The sequence below is a fragment of the Toxorhynchites rutilus genome, chromosome 3 (genome assembly GCF_029784135.1).
Source record: "Toxorhynchites rutilus septentrionalis strain SRP chromosome 3, ASM2978413v1, whole genome shotgun sequence".
Taxonomy (NCBI): domain Eukaryota; kingdom Metazoa; phylum Arthropoda; class Insecta; order Diptera; family Culicidae; genus Toxorhynchites; species Toxorhynchites rutilus.
Window position 1 is genome coordinate 43,262,780 of NC_073746.1, and position 18,121 is coordinate 43,280,900.

Consider the following 18,121-nt stretch of genomic DNA (forward strand, 5'->3'; position numbering starts at 1 on the left):
ATTGCCACCAAAATCTAGCCCTTTTACGGGCAGATGGCAGCTATATTGCCACCAACATTTTACGCTAGCCGGGCAGGTGACATCTATATTGCCACCAACGCTTTACGCTAGCCGGGCAGGTGGCAACTATATTGCCACCATTTTTTTCATTATTTTTGATTGTTTTGCGTATTGAAAAAAACTATGGATGGGTAATACCTATGATATAACCGCAAGGTTGACGTAGGACTGCCGTTGGTTTAGTAATTCCATTCCAGAAATCCCACCTCGGATGCTCCTCATTGGGTACGATATCGCCGCTGCGCAGTGCTATCTTTTGTGTATTGATTAAATTATTGATTGGAATAGTGAATGAATGAAACTATTTACGAATTCAATTGCAAACAAATCTCAATTGAGGTCAATTCATGCATTATGGTAGTAGTTATCGCCGCAAATAGTTATCAACATGTTGCCTAATCATCAAACGGTATGCGTAGAAGTTCAGTGAGCTGGCGACATGAAGGAATATCTTTCAATGAACTCTTGAATAATCGAGCCAAAGCGTTGCATTTGTACCCGCTTTTGTAGACCGTGATAGCAAAACGAATTCTGGAGTGTAAAAATGTTTGGGGGTATAAAAGTTTTGCCGACTTGAATGTATCTGCAATGCCGATTCTCCCAACTTCTTGGTTTCGGAATCTGTATTGGGAAAACACATTCCGGTTTGCAAAAATACAAGCGAGTACAAAAGTACCCGCAGCTTGCATCAATTTTGCAATGTCGATTTCCTCAGGCTCCATGGTTTTGAAATCTGTATCAGGGAAACATTCCAATTTCCAGAAACGCAAGCGAGTACAAAAGCACCCGCAGCTTGCATCTAATTTGCTGTGCCGATATCCACAGGCGCCATGGTTTTGAAGTCTATGTTAGGGAAACATCCATCAATTCCAGCGATCGTACCTCAATCGTTGCGCAATCGTAACTGAGTGGATTTCCGAGCGGCACTCGCTTATATACCGATTGGTGTGATTTCAATAGCCTGTTTTGAAAGTAATTTTAGGGCTATTGAGACAAGTTTTTGGATCAAAAAGTAATAAACATATAACACGTAGACATTTTATCTTTCGAATGAAGTGTTTATCATACCATTTCGTTCAGTTGCTTAGGAGCTAATAACGTTCAAAATCTCGTTCTCCGGCGTAACGCTTTCGTTTTCGAAACTTTGAACTTACACCCCAGTATAGAAATGAAAGACGTAGTCCTACCTCAAATCGTTTCGTATATTTTAGCAAGTAAACATGTCGTTGTAATGGAGTTTGGCAATTATATTGTCACCAACGTTTTACGCTAGCCGGGCAGGTGGCATCTATATTGCCACCAATATTTTGCGCTAACCGGGCAGGTGGCATCTATATTGCCACCAATATTTTGCGCTAATCGGGCAGGTGGCAGCTATATTGCCACCAACATTTTCAATGTTTTTGATTGTTTTGCGTATTGAAAAAAAATATTTTGTGTATTTTAGCATCTAAACATGTCGTTGTATTGGAGTTTGCGTTGATTACATGCCTAGTTCTCACGGCCCGTTAAAGGGTTAATACCTGAAAAGCCATACAAAACCTACCTTGAATGAAGTTGGGCGCGAAGTACCCCTACTTCGTTGAACTGAGCCGTCGTTGCTTGGCGGCACTCGTGCAACTTTCGGCTGGTTGTTGGGTACCGTGTTGTGGTTAGCAACCAATTGCTGCTTACAGTCGACGACGTGTTTGCTGCTGCTGTTCAAGCTGCTGCTCCTTGTTCCAATCGAAACTCATGAAGTTGGCTGTTTTGTTGATTGGTTCACGGGTTAATTTTATTTTCCGCTGGCGGTTTACACTTATTACGCAGACAGAGGCCACAGACTCACGAAAACCACAACAGACTGTAGCTGATAGGATAATCGGTTTCAGTAAGAGTAAAATGATTTACTTTGATTTTTTTTTCAGCTTCGCTTCCGCAGTGACTATTGAATTCGCGTGATGTTTTTTCCTCCCTCTTTCTGCAACAGCGATCTACGAGTAGAGAAAGTTCACAGAAAACACACCTCACTAAACACTTGCACTGATTTTCATTTGCTGAGACAAATTTTTCTTCTTTTTTCGTTACACTATTGCACGGTCGTAATTATTTTCCTGTCTGCAAGCTTGTGTGTTACGGCGCGTATCCTTCTAACTTCGAGCAAATCAAATGGTTTTTCTTCGATACATATAATCCAGTTTGGAGATTTAATGAAATCCGTTCCCGAGTGCGTGCTCGAAACCCGATCTGTGAACAAAAGAAGGAGAAAACAATTGTTAATCATTAATTGGCCAAAATCTTTTGTGTAACCTTTTCAAACGAATCAATAGAGTCGCTTGTGGCTTTGTCAATGCTTTGAGTGATCTTTCCGATCGGAATACAGAGGCAGCAGATTGTTTCTAAATTATTTAATTGCGTACACTCTTCGATCGGTTTGCCCACTTGAGCTGACCCTGTTCGGATGGATGTTGTGTAAACAGCTAATTTTACCTAACATCCTTCTTCTCTCTTCTTCAGATGATATTTTATGATCGGCCATTCGCGATCGTTTCGTTTCTCTGCGTGTTTTAGTTCACATTTTTGCTGCCAGAGTGAACTATCAATGTCAAACGCGAACCGAGTTGAATGAATTAACAATTACAAGAAAATGTCCGTTCGATATTAAACAAACGACAAGCGATAGACCGAGATAATCACATCACCCCCAACGTAAATGAGCATTGCATGTCGTCTAGCGTTCGTTAGTGCTGGATGTGCGGTTATAGCAATGCCACACAAATTCCTAGCAAATCAGTGCAGAGTAGCACTCATTTCGTTGGCAGCCAAGAAAACATACGCATGCGAGTTGGAGCGCGATCGTTACGAAAATAGGCAACCAGCCATCAAAAACGAAACTGAATTATGCAAAAGAAATATGATAGTATTAAGGGTCTGATACCAGCTCAGAGCTGAATCATAAGTGTGTTCCCCTGCGGCACTGATGCAGATGGCAGACTCTTCCATCGAGTTCGAGCTTCTGTTGTGGTGTGTATGAATTCGTGAGATTCGTGTACATATATAGTCGCACCACCGCTCAGTGTTTCGTACAGAAGGCCAAAGGTTGAATGGAACATACATTCGATTCGATTGTATCGTCTTCTGAAGGCGCACATTGTGTTAGTTGGGGTTCTCATAAGTTTGCTATAGCTTCATACACAATCAGCCAGCGCCAGCCACTGTCAGCGAACGGCTAACACCAACAGATATCTGATTATTATTGCTTCTATCTCTCAAGGTGTTCATAGCTGTAATTGTTATTTCAGTGTTCACTACTCGTAGCTATTATGAGACCGAAAGGCGTAAGCAGCAAGCGGCGTACAGATCTTACAAGGGACGAGTGGACATGACAGTGTCACCATTGTTCAGTCGTCTCATTTATCCTGTTAGCAGTTAACCGAGGGGCGAGTCGTTTCAAATTTTTCTGTTTGTTGATTTAGGTATGATTCACTTGCGCAGTAGCGTAAGGGTGGGTTTAGACTAGTGATATATTAATGTGAAGAAATATGATGAGATTTATAGAAATCGCATCAACCGTTTACACTAGCGTGAACTTGTATAATGAATATATTCATATTTTCGGTGAATTTATTCACCTGAAGTAGAACTGCATCCAACTTTAGTGATTTCTCACCAGTGAGAAACTCACAAGCGTTTACATATGCTGAATTTATTCAAGTTATATATACCTCGAATAAGTGTATCATATTTATTCTCACCCGTTTACACCTATTTTTACGTGAATAAATCCATCTATAGCTATAGATCTCCCTAATGTAAACCCGCCATAACGCCAACTATTCTCTTGGATAACTCGTGCCGACGTCGATATTAACGGCCTATGTGAAGCTGGTCAGAAGATGCTGACCTTAGGTTGGATGTATCACAACTTTATTCATTCTTCACCCGTATTCACGTTAAGAATACGTGAAAGATACATGGGTATGAAAAGCTGCAAAAAAAAAATAAACGAAAACAACGGAAGATTACCAGTGTCATCTTCGCGTACTTATGTCTACTTGTTTTCATCAGCTGATTGCAATTTGTTGTGTATTACTCGCTTTCGCAATATCAGCGTGTTTACAGATCCCGTGAGCCTTCTTCCTCTGGTGCGTCATCAATACATAAATCGTTGTGCTTACGTATGTCAAACATTCTTCTATAGAATTCTCCCAGATCATTGCATTTTTATACATCTACTTCTGAAGTAGCTTATTGTACATTTTTCCAGCTTTGATGAAAATTTAATTTAACGAATTCATCACGATTTGTGTGATTTGCAAAGACACCGAGGAGCATTAGGCCTCGGAGTCGGCTGGTACATGTCTATAAAGTTAAAGTACCTTTGCATTGGCTGCATCTGCATTGGATAGAAAATGAAGATTGCGAATCATTCATTTTAAAGGTATGCATAGTACTTTGTACCCATGCTACTATTTGCGATGAAGTTCTCCTCAAATTAACACAAAAAATTGATCCGTTGGCTAAGAAAAACGACTGAACGTATCAATATGAAACGTTCGCAGAGGTTTTGGGGATCCACTAGGGTACAAATTTACCAGCTAACATTAGTACACATTGGAACAGTTGCAAAATTGTAGTGAGTGTAAGTGTAAACAAAATTCGAATACATTTTTTTTCTGCAAAGCAAACTATCAAAGTTGCCTTAAAATTTCGGTGTGGTCATATCTTATTGGAAAAATTAGCACCTAAAATCTTTTGACGTAGGACTACGTTTTTCATTTCTGTACCGGGATGTGAGCTCAAAGTTTTGAAAACTAGAGCGCTGCACTTGCAGTGCAATGTTTTGAACGTTAATAGGGTGAATTATGTTGGTTTGTTCAGTCGAAAATACAATCTTGCTTTGTCCACTTTTTTGAATGCTCTAGTTCAGCGCACCTGTGTCAAATCAGATTTTGATTGCGTTTGCGAAATGAATCTTCTGCAGTCGGACTGAACGGAGCATTTAGCGAGAAACGGAGTATCGATGATAATTACAGATTGCGTATAAACGGTGCCATTGGCTACGGATTCGATAGTGGAGAATACGAAATATATCATATGAATAGAGAATGTTTCACCATATTAAGCAGGTATATCAGATGTACCTGGATGCCGCAATCGATTGATGATTCTAATTCGAGGGGAGGGGATATTATTTGCGCTGGGTATTTCTGATGAGGTGCTCTCGTGGCCGAGTGGTTAACGTAACACATAATCATGCCAGGGGTGCGGGTTCGATTCCCGTTCTGGTCGAAGGATTTTTCGTCAAAGAAACTTCTCCCGACTTGCACTGAGGTCACGCGTATTCTAGAGGTGGTGGAGTGGCACAGAATACATTCAAGGCCTGTTATTCCGCATAGAAATCTCAAATAAGTACTACTAATAAAAATGACGCAAATAATATAAACGTTGAGAAGGCAAAAGTTCCACTGTGAACGTTAGAGCCATCCAAGATTTCCGGGGAGGAATCGATTTCTGCTCTGGGCGTTGATATTTCTTTTTCCTGCTCAACGAAGTGGTATGGTAATCATTTTTATTGTAATATAAAATGGAGTTATATGCTTGCTATTAGTATAAGCGATAAACTTGTTTCAATAACTTGACAATAGTTCTGAAAAGACTATTGGAAACACAGAAATCTGTATATAAGCGGGTGCCCACTCGAAATCCATTTAAGGGACGAATGATTTTTGGGTTAAAACAAGAACAGAACTGGAAATCTATTTAGTTTTAATTGTTAGACTGGTGTATAATTTTCTCGCTCGCTCACCAAAGCACTATTTCCCGTTTATATTCTACTGCCGATCAGTTCGAAGACTCTAATGAAAAAAGAACTATCGATGATAAATCGATATAAATTTGGTACAAATGATGCCATTGCACAATGGTCCAGGAGATGCATTTAAGTGGAAATTAGCATTTAAAACTCGACAGTTATTCTCTAGACAAAAACTGTCTTAGACAAAGTTATTACATATGATAGAGCGCTCATTTTTATGTCATCAAAAATAGGGTGACCCAAATTGTCAATGAAATAAAAAATATAACTTTCTTATCTTTATAGATAACGGTAAACATAGTTCGATAATATTGTAGCTCCAATTATTTGAAACATCTTTGTAGAACAAAGTTTTTTTTTCTATCTCTTGAAACAACCGATATAGCACCTTTTTTTCTATGTTACGTTAGGGTCACCATGAAAAAAACTGTTTTTTTGCTCTAACTTTTATAGTTAAAATTCTACATGCAAACTATCTTGGAAAGTAGTTTAGAGCTTATTAATACAAACATTTTTCGATCCAGAACTTGTCAATATCTCAACTTTACTCAAAGTTATTGATATTTCTTCCCAAAAACCATGCTCTTTTCATTTGTTTGTCATTCTTTCTGGGACAAATATAAAAAATATTTGTTGACGAAATTGGAAAGAAGAGATTTCACTATATATAATATGTGATTTTCAAAACTATGTTATTTTGTATTTGAGTAAATGATGATTGAAATGAGTTTTTGGATGAAAACCCATCAATTACTTTGAGCAGGATTAAGATATTGACAAATTCTGCATCGCAAAATGTTGGTATTGATAAGCTCTAAAAGTCGTACGAAGACCATTTTGATGTAGAATTTTAAATATAAAAGTTAGAGTAAAAAAAACCGATTTTTCATGGTTACCCTAATGCAACTCAGATAGAAAGCGCTAAAACATTTTTGTGGGAGATATGTATTGTTTAGATACAACTGTCTTCGACAATGTTGTTACATATGATAGAGCGCTCATTTTTATGTCATCAAAAATAGGGTTACCAAAATTGTCGATGAAATGAAAAATCTAACTTTCTTATCTTTATAGATAGAGATAAACATAGTTCGACAAAGTTGTAGCTCCGATTATTTTAAACAACTTTGTAGGATGAAGCTAAATCAACAGCTTAATCAAATAATCAATTTAGCGCTTTTTTCTAAGTTGCATTAGGGTGACCATGAAAAAACCAGTTATTTCTGCTTTAACTTTTATATTTCAAATTCTACATCAAAACTGTCTTCGTACGACTTTTAAAGCTTATCGATACCAACATTTTGCGATGCAGAACTTATCAATATCTTAATCCTACTAAAAGTTATTGATGGTTCCTTACCCAAAAACTCATGATTTCAATTTTAATTTACTTAAACACGGAAAATAACATAGTTTTGAAAATCACACATCATGTAGAGTGAATGACAAACAATTGAAGGGAGCTTATTTTTTGGGAAGAAATATCAACACATCAATATTAATACAATCAATAAAAGTTAGAGCAAAAAAACAGTTTTTTTCATGGTGACCCTAACGTAACATATAAAAAATGCGCTATATCGGTTATTTCAAGAAATAGAAAAAAAACTTTGTTCTACAAAGATGTCTCAAATAACTCGGACTACAACATTGTCGAACTATGTTTACCTCTATCTATAAAGATAAGAAAGTTAGATTTTTCATTTCATCGACAATTTTGGTCACTCTATTTTTGATAACATCAAAATGAGCACTTCATCATATGTAACAACTTTGTCGAAGACAGTTTCTGTCTAGAGAATAATTGACGAGCTCTAAGTGCTAATTTCCACTTAAATGCATCTCCTGGATCATTGTGCATTGGCTATGGACTCGATAGCGGAGAATACGAAATGTTTAATACAGAGAATATTCCACCATATCAAAGAGACCGCATTGTTTGATAAACGCAACAGTGTCAATATTGAATGTTCATAAAAGCATTGAGTAGATTGGTGCGCAAGCTCATATGGATTCCGTATATCGTTGGTTTTCATACCGTTAGGTGCAGAGAGTTTGTGTACTGAATTGCATGTGAGGATTGTGGATTTTATACGGTTACAAAGATATACTATGGCGGTTATTGAATAAATAGAAAGTCGTGTGTGAAGGCAGTAAATTTCTGAACGAAGAACATACTGACCACTGACCATATGTATCAATCATCATCAGTTGTTTCTACAAAGTCAATCATCGATCCTTTCCAGGGCCACCAGTCAGTTCAAAAGAGACGAATGTTATGTTCTTCACTGTATCAATTATATTTCAACACTCATCCATTCACATATGTTACCCGTTAGTCAATAATTATAAAATAAGTCATATGTTTTAAAAGCAACTTAATTCTATTTACGGACAGTTAGAACTTAAACTAATTAAAATGAATTTGTCGACGAATCAAAATATTTAAGTGTTTTTTTTTCTTTATTGATTTAATTAAGTGTATAAAGAGCCACCATCAAGCAATACATTTTAAAACTATTTGAATATATTGTAACTACATAATTATTAACTTAAGTCTAACTAGCTAAAACTACAGTGCAATATAAAAAATATATATAATTTATTCCTTCGTTGCCTCGTCGGTATTATCCTTGTCTGGAACAGTGCCTGTGGTGGGTCGTAACAACTACATCGCCAGTTGATGTAGCAACGGTATCCTTTGGTAGTGAGTGCCTCCTTGTTATGTTAATAGCTCCTGTAATGATCTTATCTCAACGGGTACTAAGTTCTTCTCGTGTAATAGGAAAGGAAGGGAGAATGGACAGTGGGAGTAGGAGATGCGACCTAAATAATAACATTAGCGCTTCTTAGGAAGACATATATGGGGAACATAAAATTAGGGTCGCGAGTAGCTAGGATATCGCGAACTGGCATGCGTGAGTGTACTCCTTGAGCCTCTAAATCGGCAACCAGTTAAATTCTTTCATTGAAATGAAACGATTTATAAATTTTTTGATAGTTTCATTAAAAACGTGGATGTAATTTTAGAACGCCGAAAGAAAAGGTCTGGTGGTGCATGCAGTACAATTTCGGATCGTAGAAATTGCCTTTCAAACCAAACTCAACAAACAACATATTTACAAGAACGTTCAGCAAATTCATAAACTATCCATTAAGGCAGTACAGGTAAACTTCGATATAACGTACATTTCACTTTCAAAATTGTGCGTTGTATCGAATTGTACGTTATATCGAATTGTACGTTATATCGAAGCATAATAAAGTACTCACAAACGTAGTCCATAATACATTATTGTGTTGCTGTTTTAGTAAAGTTAATGAATAACTTCAATCAGAAGACGAAGCCAGCCTTCCTCATGATGTTTCCCTTCGTACTGTTGGTTAAACATAGATTCATTTAGAATCCGGAATCACAAAACCAGCTGTATTTCGGAATTGATTGAAGGCACAAAACTTGTTTTAGCATCACAATATGGATAATTGTTTGTTCTATCAGAAAAAAAGTATTGAAAAAAATTTTCCTTCACACTTTGGAAAAGTGTACGTTATATCGAGGTAAAATGTACGTTATATCGAGTGACGTTATATCGAGGGTACGTTATAACGAGGGTACGTTATATCGAAGTTTCCCTGTATTCTAGTCTCGAAATTTGAAAAAAATCAACAAAAAATATCTTCATATTTCTGTAGATTAGGCATTCAAGAATATACCCTAGAAAGGATTTATCGAAAATCCTACTATTTACCGAGTTGGAGCCATTTTAGTGATGCGATATCTAACCTGGCACGGTCATAACAATGAACTTCAAACGCGTTTTTCTCGGAACTATTTTTTTTCAAACTGGCGTACACGATATCTCAAGTTCTACTGAACCGATTTATGTCGATTTTTTATGAATGCAATCTGTATGCATCTCAGTATCGCATAAATCTCTGAAAAATAATATTTTTCAAATTTTAATATTTAAAAAAAAAGGGAAACGTACAAAAACACGTTATAAAAACAGCATTTTCTTCTTCAAACGGCCGCCATTTTGTCAAAAAAGGTGTTTTTGACTTCTCCAAGGTTCATGTGATAGCGGCATCTTTACTGATTCAGAATCTGTTCAATTTTTTTGTTTCAGATAACCAGAAGGGCTGGAATTACTTTGTGTTACATTAATAAGCTAACCAACTTTCATAGGATAGACAACATCAAGTATTTGAGTTTATAGAAAAGGTTGCAGTGTCCCTGCTTTTATTTACTTACCGTGTAAGTCATAACGGAACGGATTACGTAACCACGACGACCACCGATAACATATTATACTGCCCCTAGCACTAAAGTGTGCATCAGGGGCGAAGTAAGAGAAAAAATTCAAACTATTCAAGTGGCGACCATGTGTGCGCCATGATTTCCTCACAGCGGTGCCGCAGCGAAGAAGATTTCCGGATGAAAGAGTGCAGTTAAAAATTGCCTCGAATTACACCCGTCCAGGGTTACGCGAATGTGCACGAGAAGTGCTGAAATATTGTTTTTTTTTGTCCAAAAAGATTCGATGAATCATCTTTACAAACCACAACAAAAACCTCCGTAAATTCTGTTTTTTTCCTTGGTTCATAAATGCAATGACCTTAATGAAATCGGCGAACATATTGTGGTAATTCCAACCATTCACCACAGCCACAGACAATCTAGTGGTGATAGATGGATAGAAAATAAGCTCAAGTTGAAGTGAAGTGACTGATTTAGGACAGTTTCTGCAACCACTGAACTTTCAACTGAAGAAGAAGGGTAATTGAACGAATAGAGCGTTTTCGCTGTGAAATACGTGCTTCTAAGAAAATTGCGTTAATCACGAACTTTAGTATGAATATCGAACTACCCAATGATTTAGGAAAAATAAGTGGCAATTTATAGGCAATTGTGCTTTTTGGAACTTATTTTTTATGTAATTATAAATCCAGAAATAAGACCATTGTAAAGAGAATAATTATTTGTTTGCACTTGCGATCGTTAGAAAAATGTTTCCGCGTTGTTACGAGGGTCGTTTAAAAAATAAGTTTCAGTGCCTTCGAAATCGCGGCAGATAAATAAGGTCATTGTTTTTGGTCCTAACTTCATTTTTCCGCGATTTCTGAAAATAAGTTTCATTTTTTGAGCGACCCTCGTATTAAAAATACGTATGCATTTAGCATAAACTATAATCAAAAAGTTGTTGTTCGAATGCCTCTGGTTGTATACAGAAAGTGTCTGAGAACTAATAAAACACTGTGAAAAATATAGAGAGAAAATCATTTTGTTTGGAAAACAATGAAAATTAATAATAAGTTTTAAACTTGTAACCGTTTTTCCTGGAGTCATGACAAAAATGTTGGTTAGAAATTACAGAATGGAGAAATATCTGTTTTTTTTATTTGGAGGTTAATATTTTCCACAATTCAACCGTTACGACATTGAGCTTCGAGTAATGGTAATCGATATTCGGTTGAAGTAAACACACTTTTCATATAAAAATAAGCTGACCCGGCACACGTGCCATGTAATTTATGTCTAGTGAATATTTTGGGTGTTAAATTAAATGTATTGTAAGTGTGTTTGAATGTTCTAACGATCTATAAAATTAATCGATCACTATAAAACAGAACGAATAAAAAGATATGAATGAAAGTTTGTATGATGTTTCTTGATTCATTTTATATATCATTACGTAATTGACATAATCGTCTCTTAAAAGTTTAATGAACATAAAGTTTATTTCCTTTGAATATTTTACATTTTGACAACTAAACATCACACTGGTCAAAATGATCGGTTTGGTAGAAAATGGTATATAAAACAGTAGTTCTAGTGTTAAGTAGAAAAATAGAAAAAAAGAAAATCAATATTCATTTCGTTCAATTGCTTTTCAAGATGGAGGGCTAAATTTATAACTGTTGAGTCCCGTTCATGAATTGGGAAACCAACGATACGTCAGACAATTTCAATGAAGCTAATGCACCGGCCTTTTCGGAATGGCATTATTTCATCTTGTCATTCAATCGGGGAGTCTTTACATTATGCGGGCGCTACACGATTCGTCCAACGTTTTACTCGAATGTTGGACTCAAACATTTGACTCGATGAATCGACAAATGTTGTGACGAATGTGTTGCTACACGGTGAAGTGAATGTTCGATTAAATGCAATCGGTTCAAACAATCGGCGAGTATTTGGATCGAATGTTTATTGTTTTTATTTACCATCAAAAACGTTAGGAAACTTGATGACGATGCGAGTATTGAAATTGCTGCCGTAGCAATTGTACTGATATCGGGCTGTAAATTAAAAAATGCTTGAAATCAACATTATTAAACTGCAATATTTTGAATTTTATGAATCAATTTCATAGTTCCCTCATCTAAAACTTGTAAACAAACCAATCTTTCAAAGATCTATTCGGACGAAGCGTGTAGCGGTGCATCGAATGTCATCGAGTGTCGAATCAACGAATGACAAAAATCCTTTGACTCGTGCCACTCGCGTTGGAAGGTAGTCCACAACGAACGGATTACCTTCCAACGCGAATCGACACTCGACATTGGAGGTTCGTAGCTCGTCAGTCGACTACACGATGCGTCGAATCATCGAGCGTCCAACATTCGAGGGTGTTCGTAGCATCGTGTAGCGCTGGCTTAATATGAGCATTGAATGTTTTGATCAGTTGAGGCGAATATGGTACTTCTCAACGATTTTCAATGTTGCGGTGTTGATATTTGTGAATGATTGTCCGCCATTATCAGTATTTCTTCGTTGATACGCTTGTGGTCGCGTCGTTGGTGAAATCTCTAGGAAAACGCTTTGTCCATTTTCCGTCTGCCATGCAAAGCGATAATGATGCCATGAACCATACTTGTGGTAACATTATCGAACAGTAATTCATATTCGGGAATCCGATTGGTTTGAAACTCGATCGAATTTGACGGTTTGATCGAAATCGCATTTATAAATCCGTTCGATTCAATCGCTATATGCAAATGTGGCAACCTGGCCTTGTCGCAAAACAAACGTCAAAATAATTCATCCGTATTCGTGGAGCAATTGACTATCTATCAGATTGATATACTCGAAATCAATTTTAAATTGTAGAAATTTGAGTGAAAATTATTACAGGATGTCGTTTAGATACATAGAAGTCATAGTCCTGACCTCAACTTGTCGGCTATGTCGAATTGTGTGGCAAGGTTGCCAAATTGCCAAAAAAAACTCGATTGGGCTTGTGTCGAATGGATTTCAAAACAACATCAATGTATACGTTCTGCATGAAAAACGAACGACGGTTGAATCATTCGAATATTATTTATACCAAAATCACGATTGAAAATCGGGTATGGGGGTTTAAATTTGTGGTTATATGAATTGTTTGAAGCCAAATTTAACAAACAAAAAATATTTTGATTTCTTTCAATCGAACTGTGGAATTCGAATTCGGGATTATTGGTGAGTAATAAATGGATCCGCTTTTTGAAAATATTATAGATTCAAGAAATTTTACACATTTGAATAATTTACACTCTTTTCAAAAGTTGTTCGCAATTGTCTAGGGAAAATAGGTGTGTGATCAATTTTTCACGACTTCCTCTCTCTCTCTCTCTCTCTTTCTCTCTCTCTCTTTCTCTCTCTCTCTCTTTCTCTCTCTCTCTCTTTCTCTCTCTCTCTCTCTCTCTCTCTTCTCTCTCTCTCTCTCTCTCTCTCTCTCTTTCTCTCTCTCTCTCTTTCTCTCTCTCGTTTTCGCCCAACCTTGCGGATGAATGATATTACGGTACATTTCTTCGCACTGATAAACTGATAATTTCTGTTGCACTAGTGTTCAAAACGACCAAATAAAGCTGCATCCTTGGGGCAGAGTAGAACACACGTCGTTGCAAAACAGAAAAAGCCGAAGAGGCCCTAAACTATTCTAGTGAGGAACTCCAGAGCCGTTGGTGAAAATTCGTGACTCGTGAGAACCGAATTTTATACGAACACGTTGGTAGGTAGGTCAAGGTAGGACTGCAAACTTATAAGCAGTTATATGTGTACTTGATCAGATGGTAGTGGTAGTAGATATGTAACAATAAAAGTCCGAGGAGATTTATTGCAGATGAATCTCAAAGGTTCACAGATATTTCCTACACATCGTTTCAAAACGATAGGAGTAATTCCATCCACGGTCCCATAGAAACCGAGGGCCTGACATTCAAGAACTCTTTTTAAATTTTCTATTTAAAAGTGTTAAAAATGCCTGCGAAAGCCAGTAATTTTCATGAATATATATCGACAAGTGCAAAGCATCCTATCAATGTTGCGGACGTCAAAATATAAATTGGAACACTTGGAATACGAAACAAAAGGAACCTTTCTTGTGTACTATTACCTGGGCTGAGTTCCGGGATTTTTAATGAGAACAATAGCTTTTTGGGCAAAACTGTATTTATTCCTGTATAGTTTCCTTCGACTGAAACGTCTAAGTTTTCGAAATATGCATCAGTCCCACTCTGCAGACTGACTCAGGAGTGTGGTAATGGATCCACATTTCATCAATTGTCAGAAAATGTCGAAGTAAACTCGATTACGCTTCAACAACACCAAACCGGCTGCTGAATCATCAACGCGGCACCCACAGCGCGAATACCTTTTTTAAGGCCTAAAATGTCGTGCAAAATGTATCCCATCGTTTTTTTTAAGCCTACGGCCTCAGCTAACCCGCGTAACTTCACTTTACGATCGCTCAAATAGAGTCGATGCACTTGTTTTACGATTTCTGGATTCGTAGCCTCATTTGGCCTTCCAAAGCGTGGTGTATCTGCGGTGCTTGTACGACTCATTATAAATTCACTAAACCACCGATAAACTGTTGTTCTCGAATGAGCAGAAGTAGAATAACATTTCGTCAACCACTGCATTGATTGTTCAAGAGTTTTTCCCATCGAAAAAACAATGTTTGATCAAAATACGATATTCTACTTTTTACATTTTCCATACGAATTCACTGTAGTTTGTGAACAAATAAACAAAATGTATTGAAACTTTACACATAAGCTAGTGACAGATGAACCTTTCGAAATGAATCTTGTTCATTTTTGGTGGCGCCATCTGTTGAAAAATCCCGGGACTTTTTCGTCCATGTAGTAGTAATCATCATCATTTCTCCATTCTGTTACTTCCTGTATGTATATCTTGTGAACCAGTTGCTGCCAAAACGCGTCTTGAATTCATTTTCTCATAAATACTAGCACATCAGATAATGGAACGAGTTCATCTAGGCGACTCTTCCAATGATCGACAGCTTCATAATCTCGAGAGAGATTATCTCGACATAGAAAAATGTTGACATCCATGACTCCTCACCGCCTTCCGTGATCTCTGCGTGAGAGGTGTGGATGTTACCACTACGTCAGATCGCCTCCTTGGGAATAAATATAATAAAGCGTTAATAGGGTCTTACAAGGCATGCTTATTTCCGAACTACATTTTTTTTATCAAAGCTCATGCTAAGATGCATACGTTTTCTTAGAAATTACTCAAAAGCTCATTGTTTCCCACTTGTAGAAATTATTCAGTTTACTTGGTCAAAACTGTTTGGCAAAGTTTCAAAGTTTCATCCGTCATTCGGCATAAAAATGCTGTATACGAAGGCACGCCCTTCTGTTCACTGCACCGATAAACTGGTTAATATTAGTTACATTTTCGATTTCTATCAAACAATTGAAGATAACACAGGGGAAGTCTCTTTTTTATGGTACATAGCCGCCTTGAGGATCTATGCATTTGAATTTCACTAATGTAGAAACTTCATATTGATGGATATCACTGCTTAACGTATTCACTATTACCATGTTCTATGCCATTGTATACAAAATGAACTGGAATTAGAGCGTGTCCAGGTTATTTATGGAAATTATAGAATACATAATTTGAATTAGAATGGAACACGTATAATTAAACATTTCCTTTTCAAATCTGGTTAATATGATTTTCTAGAAGAGAAAAAGGGAGTATTTTTCAGCTTACCAGATCCGTCTTACTTGTGCTCAGTATAAATTGGTTCCAAAGGAATCGATAGTGTTGTAATCAAAAAAATAGTACATTGAGTATGCTCTGGAATAAAATTGTCAAACCAAAATAGGTTTATAGCCATAATGCCTCGTCAAGAGCACGTTGAAACTTGATTCGTCGCGATGTACATAAATCAATAAATTGTACCTAATGAATCAGTTTCAAATCCATGCAACTAAACAATAGATTACCACAATACTGATTATTTCCACAGTTCACACATTGTTTTCAGGCTTTCGTAATATATCACCAATTGTGCAATAATTGCAACATGCAATATTTTTGAGTCCACGTGAATGAAAAACAAACTTTGCTGTTGCTCGCAATGTATCTTCGATAGCAACTCATGCTAAATAACAATATACGCGAAAAAAAGATCGGTCGCTCGATGATAGCAGCGCCAGTTTTGTGCAATCTTTGCCTTCGACGTCCATTTTGACGTATCAAACTGTGGTTCACTCGTTTCTCACGTCTCATCTAAACCTTTTTTCAACTTCATCATTGCTTTTTGTTTCCACTTCCACGCTTTTCTTCTGCAGTAATTCTGCGATCCGCGATTTTCCACGTCGTAATTCAACCTACCGTGTTCACACTTGTCGTATCTCGCGATTGCATCGAACGAATTCCGCCTGTGTGGTGTGTTGGAGTCCACCGGAAAACTGTCGTTTCGGTGACGAAAAACTTATGCAAGATTTTTTTCTTTTGCCTACTCAGCCAAACCACTGAAAAATGTTTTCCCCTTTTCCACTACTCGCTACGGAGCGACTAAAAGAGATAGCACCACATCGAAAAAAAAATCACTTAGAAACGGAGCTACGCAAACACGCGACCGATACGAACAAAATCCTCTCACAAACTGAGAAGCAGCTAAAGGCAAAGATGCCAGACTCATGTGGTACATTCTCAAGTATCCAACTTGTAGATTTTTGCGTCAGTTTTGAAAAATGACATACTGTGCAACTGGATGGGATATTCAATTTTTCGCGATGTTGACGATGACGAATTTTGTTGAATCACGATCAATATTTGAAATTACATAGTAGTAGCAGGGGTAACACATATTATCCAGAACATTTCCAATAGTTGGATATGTGTCATTTGAAGTGTCGAAGTTGCTCAGTATTTATTCCAAAAATTTTATCGATATATTGTGAATAGAAGTAGTAGGGTAGAATATCCGAAAACAAAAAAAAAAAATGGAACATTGAGCTAATGATTTTCTTTTCAATCTAAAATTTTCAGTAGATCTAGCAGCTCTGTTCAAAAATAATGTAAAAGATTTTCGTCAAGTCAGCATGCGAATTTGTTTTGATAGATACAGTGTCAGTTGATGGAGTAATGATTGTCATATGACGATAAATTAAACACGATACAGAGATGCCAGATGTGAAGCCATGGCCACATTTTGAAAAAAAAAATGAATTGGGTCATGCGGATAGAATCCAATACTTGCGTAACTTTTGAAAAGGTCCTAAGTAACAAGTGTAAACAAATCGAGTTAATGGATGCGCACTATTAGTTCTCAATCATTGAATGCATTGCGAAAACAACCGTTCAAGTATCTATCCTTTTCACCTTTTTGTCACCGATACAAAGAATGTCCAATGTACAGATTAGAAGCACTCGACTGTTACTTCGGACGCCACTTTTTTCTGACGCTCTGTTTGGTAGAAACGCACCCCTAAACGCGCTCCTGCGGTTGTTACACAGCGAAAGGAGAGAACGGAGTATGGCAGAGAGTGAGTGTCCTCACTGAATGAACCGTCATCGTCATCACCTACACTATTACCGACGATAATCGAACAAGGGACCTTTGTATGCCGAGATATAAAAGCCAGAATCCTACTAAAAAGGAAGTAATTGTGTTGCGCAAAAATGGTCGAGAAATAATTGTTAGTCTTAAGTCCAATAAATTTGTATAGTTTTGTAAGAGAATAAATGTAGTTTTGTGTAGAGTTTGTCTTATAAAATTTGCGAGTTATAATTTTGTGTTGAGTAACCGAATAAACGGAAACGGAAATTGGTTTCGTCCAGTGTGGATTTGAATAAACGCAGTGTTGTAAATTGGCCCAACCCAAGCTATCGAAGCTGGAAATCCCAACCCTGAGGCGCCAACGATACAACATTTTGGTCCTTCGAACCGGATCCTGGAGGAACCGGCAGGACGGACAGGATAACCAGGAAAAGGAATTAAGCTATTCAAG

At 37.1% G+C, this 18,121-nt stretch overlaps 1 protein-coding gene across 7 annotated transcripts in view; it reads right to left on the bottom strand.

The window, feature by feature from the left end:
* The window catches only part of LOC129780596 (E3 ubiquitin-protein ligase Ufd4), a 75,564-nt gene extending 58,803 nt beyond the window's left edge, over positions 1-16,761 (bottom strand). For 5 of the 7 annotated variants that reach the window (XM_055789030.1, XM_055789029.1, XM_055789028.1 and 2 more), the window contains exons 1-2: positions 16,500-16,761; positions 1,607-2,286 (exon numbers count right to left, since the gene is read on the bottom strand). The gene's annotated coding sequence lies outside the window, so the exon portion shown is untranslated. Of the gene's footprint in view, positions 1-1,606; positions 2,287-15,872; positions 15,960-16,108; positions 16,385-16,499 lie in introns of those variants that run through there. The other 2 variants (XM_055789025.1, XM_055789026.1) reach the window with 2 other exon arrangements.
* Between the last annotated feature and the right edge of the window lie 1,360 nt (positions 16,762-18,121).